The sequence below is a fragment of the Dromiciops gliroides genome, chromosome 5 (genome assembly GCF_019393635.1).
Source record: "Dromiciops gliroides isolate mDroGli1 chromosome 5, mDroGli1.pri, whole genome shotgun sequence".
In the NCBI taxonomy this organism is placed as follows: domain Eukaryota; kingdom Metazoa; phylum Chordata; class Mammalia; order Microbiotheria; family Microbiotheriidae; genus Dromiciops; species Dromiciops gliroides.
The window spans coordinates 100885022-100891352 of record NC_057865.1 but is presented as its reverse complement, the minus strand read 5'-3'; positions in this window follow the sequence as shown (position 1 = coordinate 100891352).

The window sequence follows — 6331 nt, the reverse complement described above, 5'->3', positions numbered from 1 at the left end:
GAGTCTTCAGTAATAGCAGCTTCTTCTGAAGCCTGGCTTGTGGAGCAATGAAGGGGTTCCGAGGTTGGCCAGGGTGAAGTGGCTACAGTTTCTGCTGGAGTTGGGGTGGAGCGCCCATGTTCTGAACAAGTGGGCTGACTCAGATGGCAGTGGCCTATTGGGGGAGGGGCACAGGTATGCCAAGCTTCTGACCATAGAGAATCAGATGTCAATCAGACATCTGCTTCTGGGTTGAGATGAGTAAGGAGAGAAAGCAGCAGACCATCAAAAGCTTCTTTGGGGAAAAGGTAGACCAGAATACACCCTCAGAAAAAGAGGATAACAAAGTCAAAGCTCCAACATCCAAAGCTTCCAAGAAAAATATGAATTGGTCTCAGGCCATGGAAGCACTCAGAAGGGACTTTGAAGAGAAAGTAGGAGAGATGGAAAGAAGATTTAGAGAGGTGGAGGAAAGAGTGGAAAGAGAAATGAGAGAGATCCAAGAGAGTCATGAGAAAAAAGTCAACAGCTTGAAAAGCCAAATGGAAAAGGAGATACAAAAGCTCTCTGAAGAAAATAATTGCCTAAGAATTAGGATTAAACAAATGGAAACTAGTGACTTTATAAGAAACCAAGACACAATAAAGCAAATCCAAATGAATAAAAAATAGAGGGCAATATGAAATATCTCCTTGGGAAAAAACAGCTTACCTGAAAAATAGGTCCAGGAGAGATAATTTGAAAATCATTGGACTACCCGAAAACCATGATCAAAATAAGAATTTAGACATTATCTTCCAAGAAATTGTCAGGGAAAATTGTCTTGATATTCTAGAAGCAGAAGGTAAAATGGACATTGAAAGAATCCACCAACCACCTCCTGAAAGAGATACCAAAAGGAAAACTTCCAGGAATATTATAGCCAAATTCCAGAGATCCCAGGAGAAAATATTGTAAGCAGATAGAAAAAGTGAATTCAGAGCCACAGAGGAGCCACAGTCAGGATAACATAAGATCTAGCTGCATCTACATTAAAGGACCAGAGGGCATGGAATATGATATTCTGGAGGGTAAAGAATCTGGGACTACAGCCAAAAATCAACTACGCAGCAAAACAGAGTATAATCTTTCAGGGGGGAAATAGGACTTCAATGAAAAAGAGGACTTTCAGGCATTTGTAATGAAAAGACCTGAACTAAATAGAAAATTTGACTTTCAAATAGAAGACCCTAGAGAAGCATAAAAAGTAAACAGGAAAAAGAAACCATGAGGGATATTAAAAAGTTAAACTGTTTACATTCCTGCATGGGAAGATAATACTTCTAACTCACAAGAACTTTCTTAGTATTAGGGAAGCTGGAAGGAATATACTTAGAGGGCACAGGTGTGAATTGAATATCAAGGGATGATATCTGTAAAGCATTTATTTTTTGTGGGGCAGGCAGGGTTGAGTGGCTTATGTCTGGGGCCGGATATGGGCTTGGGTCCTGGGTCCAGGACTGGTGTTTTGTCCACTGTGTCACCTAGCTAACTCATGATGATATATTTAAAACAAATTTAGGGGTAAGAGTAATGCAATGGAAGAAAGGTAAAGGGAGAGGTGGACTGGGGAAAAGTAGTTCACATAAAAGAAACAAGAAAAATCTTATGGAGTAGAGGGGAAAATGAGGAAGGAGCCAGGGGGGATTGAGTGAACCTTACTCTCATCATAATTGGCTTAAAGAGGGAATAACATTCACATTCACACTCAAGTGGATATAGTAATATACTTTGCCCTGAGGGAAAGTGGGGGGGGGGAGAGAGGTGAAGAAAGAGAGGCCAGATTGGGAGGGGCCAGTAAAAAGCAAAACAATTTCATGGAGGGATAGGGTGAAGGAAGATAGAAAATAGAATACATTTCAAGGGGAGGGAATAGGCTGGAAGGTAATACTGTTAGCAATGGTAACTGTGAAAGAAATGATGAGCAGGATGATATCTGAAGGACATATGAAAAATGCAAACCATCAACAGAGGAAGAACTGATGGTATCTGAATACAGATTGAAGTGTAATTTTATTTGTTAGCTCCTCTTTCTAAAGTTATTTTGTCTATATTCTTTCACAACCTGACTAATATGAAGATGTTTTGCAAAAATGTACATTATTGACTTATATTGAATTGCTTGATTTCATACGGAGGGTTGAGGAGGGATGGAGGAAGAAAATTTAGAATTCAAAGTTTTAAAAAATCAATGTGAAAAAAATTGGTTTTTAATATGTAATTTGGGAAAATTTCAAAATAAAAATTTTTTAAAAGAAAGTATTTAAAGAGGATGCAAATTGATAATCAATAATTAATCAGGAAATATAGGGCATATATAATCATAAATCTGATAGAGGCTTGGGATAGATATGATAATCCTAGTGAGTAGGAAGAAGTAGCTTAAAAAATAATTACTGTGGGATCTACTTTAAAAAAAAAAAAGAGGTCAGTAGCTCATGTTCTGGTTCTGCCACAACCAAAGAGGGTTGCATCAGCACTTCTAGGTATTAGCTTTACCCTAATGGTTTTGTTGTATGTCTTTTTCTCTAATATTATCAGGTCAAGCCCCAACCCATTGTGTTTCCCCTCTGTTAAGTGCCATTAAATAGTTACCCCAATTCCATTTTACCTTTTAACATCAATTAGCTTTTACAAAGGGCAATTTATTTCAAATATATAGCATTGACAAAAGTACAAACATTTTCCCCCAAATAGTTTAGAGAGCATATCTATCCTATCTATCCTCAGTTTCTGGAGGGAGTGTTCAAGCTTAGTTCAGTTTCTACATAGCATTGGCCCAACTAAGTTCATGTCTAAAGTCATCATCACTGTCAGATTAGTCTTTGTTTTAGCTACTGCTGGGCCAGTTAGTGAACTAGAAACAGTGTATGCCTTGCAATCTTTCCAACATAATTTCAGTATACATTATTGTAACTGTTCCAAAAGCAGGTTTTCCATCTTCTCCTGTATAAGGAATTTGTATCAGGCAAACATACTGATGCATACATTCATTGCATGTGCCAACAATTAAAACTCAGAATCAGCTTAGGTTTGCAGTAAATGCCAAAGACATCAAATGGTAAAGACAGAAAAGTTTGATGCGGGGAGGGGGGAGGAAAAAAATAGTGCCTCCAAAAATGAAACTACTCAACTCCTGTTGGTTTTTTTCCTCTATAAAGGAATATGATTTTTAAATTGGAAAGCGAAAAACAAACAAAAAAGTAGTTATGAGGAAATTGATGAGATTCTAATATGACATTTAGCTTATTTGAATGACTTCTTATCTCATAGTTTCAATTAATGGTATTTTATAGTCCAGATTTTACACATGGGGCTAAAAGAGATGGAACAACCTCTAAGTTCCCTTAGAGTTTAGCATTTTACGACTCCATGAACCCCTCTAAGTGATATTTGAGAAAGAATGGAGAAGGGGAGAGGTGCCAAGGAACTGAAACTTGGCTTTTTTTGCTTTGATATTCAGAAGAGAGATAATGAACTCTGCAAGCTATAAGGTAATTCTTAGGAAAAAGAGAGTTTATTAAACGTTTCTAAATATTTTGAAAGATGTTCTGATTGCTATGAGCTATCCTAAAAGTTAATATGGATGTCATATATTCAAATGGTCACTAGAGCAAGAATCAAACACATCATTGTAATCTCACCTCTATAACAATAAAAATGGGCTTGAATAGGTCACTTTACCTCCAAGATTTTAGCTTCCTTATCTGTAAATGCTTATATTTGATGAGATGAATGCTCAAATTAACTCTAATTCTAATATTTTTATGGTTCTATAATTCTAAGTCATGCCCAAGTGATTTAGGTCTCTTTTTATAGTTTCTGTATAATTGCAATAGAACAGTAGTATCTGAGCATTGTGGGTTTAAGGCTGGTATTTAGACATATATGGGGTGATCATCTCTCTATTTTGCATGATCCTGACCCATTTTTCCTTCCTAAGGAAATCAAGGTAAGTATTTTTATATTTCCTCATATACGTCTAATATTACAATCTCTCTCAATAATTAATTGACTTGGGGCTTCCATCAAAAGTTATCATTTATTACATAGACTGGAGGAACCACTTCCTATGAGTTTTTGCACAGCTCTATTTATTAACATTTCAACTGTTCCTGACCCCTTATCTCCTAGGCTTAGATAAAAATCAAGGTTATAGGCCGTATAATTTATAAGCAGTATAACAAATAATATAAATAGTTAGCTCTGGGAAAGATCCCAACCAGAATTAATTTAAACCATCACTATAAATTCAGGCCTCTCAAGTTCTTTTTTTTTTTATCCGACAATCAGAATTAAGTCACTTGCTTATGGTCACACAGCTAGTAAGTATCTGAGTCAGAATTTGAACTCAGTTCCTTTTGACTCCAGTGCTGGTACTCTATTCACTATGCTACCTAGCTGCTCCTGTTCTCTCCTAAATTATTCAAACACACGTCCATCTTTCAGGGATATCATTTGAGACTCTTCAGAATAATTTCCTTCATGTTTCTTCAAATGATAAAAGTTAAAACCATTTTTTCAGCAAATAAGTTCTTAGTCTTAGTCTTTGTCCATCTATCATAGCTAATAAAGACTCCAGGATAGGAGTTAAACTATTAATCTCTCAAAATTATATTTCCTCCTAAAGATGCAATAATATTAAAAAATAAAATTTTTAAAAGATACAATAATATTACCTATGGCATGAGTTCTTAACTTCTTTGTGTCATGGACCCCTTTGGAATTCTGGTAAAACTTATGGACCCCTTTATTAAAATGTTTTAAATGAATGAAACAAAATTCATAGGATTACAAAGAAAATTAATTATATAGAAATTAAGATCTCTTTATTTGGTATCCAAATTTACACAACCCTTGAAATCAATTGATAAACCATAGATTTCAGGTTAAGAAACCCTGTTCTCTAGGGGCAGCTAGGTGGTGCAGTGGATAAAGTACTGGCCCTTGATTCAGGAGGACCTGAGTTCAAACCTGGCCTCAGACACTTGACACTTACTAGCTGTGTGACCCTGGGCAAGTCACTTAACCCCCACTGCCCCTCAAAAAAAAAGAAACCCTGTTCTCTAGTGTCTGTGGAAGATATTAACATTGCTATTATAACTTTATTTAAATAGAACATTTGACATAGTCTCTCTTATACTCAAAAATTTCCAAGTTACCTTCTAACTCTAAAATTCTGATACTGTGATCCAGGAATTAAGGGAAATGAGTGCAATGATATGGAGACATGATATGGAATATGTCATATGTGGGGAATAGTAAGAAAGCAAATTTTCCTATACCCCAGAATGTATGAAGAAGAGTAACCTGTATTAAGGCCAGAAAGGTACCTTGGAGACAGGTTGTAAAACAACTTTAAATGTAAAATGAAGAAGTTTCTTTTTGATCTTAGAAAGAATAGGGAGGGACTAAATATAGTTTATGTGCAAAAAGATTGGGGATTTGTTGACTAGGATCTCAATGTGACCCAAGATTATATAATAGGACAGGCAAAAAAAAAAAAAAAGAATGGGAATACACTTCCTAGAAACTCTATTCTTTTTATAAGTAGTCTTAGAAAATTGCCTGGGGCAGTGATATAATTTGAATTTTAAAATTGAAATGGGCTGCCATCATTGAAATTCTCCAAGAATTGTCTAGATAACCACTTGCCAGGCATCACTGGAAAATAGTGTTATGTGGGGTAGTAGATGGAGACGTGTACTTAGAGTCAGAAAACCCTTTCTTCCAATCCTATCACTGACACTTCCTAGCTGTGTGACCTTGAGTAAACACATTGCCTCTGAGCCTCAGTTTCCTCATATATGTGAAATATTTTTAAATTGACTAGCCTAATTTGGGGGCACTAACACTGACTGGAGGACTAATCTGGGGACTTTTGACTATTTGGCTATCTGACTTCATTAATTTAATGTGGGCCATTTATAAAGTTCCACCACACTGCTCCCAAACTGATAGACTAAAGATTAAGAAGCCTCTTAACCAAATAATTAAAGCAGAGTTTATTTATGAGATACTATTTCAAATTAAGACTACAGAGAAATAAAATGTACAACCTGACTGCTTTCCTGCAGTCTCTGTCTCTTTCCACTGAGTCTCTTTCCCACCTGCTGCGCCTAGAACTTCTTGAATACAATAAGGGCCTTAGCCGTCTCCGGTCTCAGGGCACGTTACACTTTCCCTGGTTTGTAATAAGGCCTGTAACCTTGTCAGCCCCGTCTCTCCTTTTCCTAACCGAACTCTCCCCCGTCCTTGTCCGCGCTCCCCTCTAGTCATGTCTATCTAGTCCGTCCTCCTCTAGTCAGCCCCC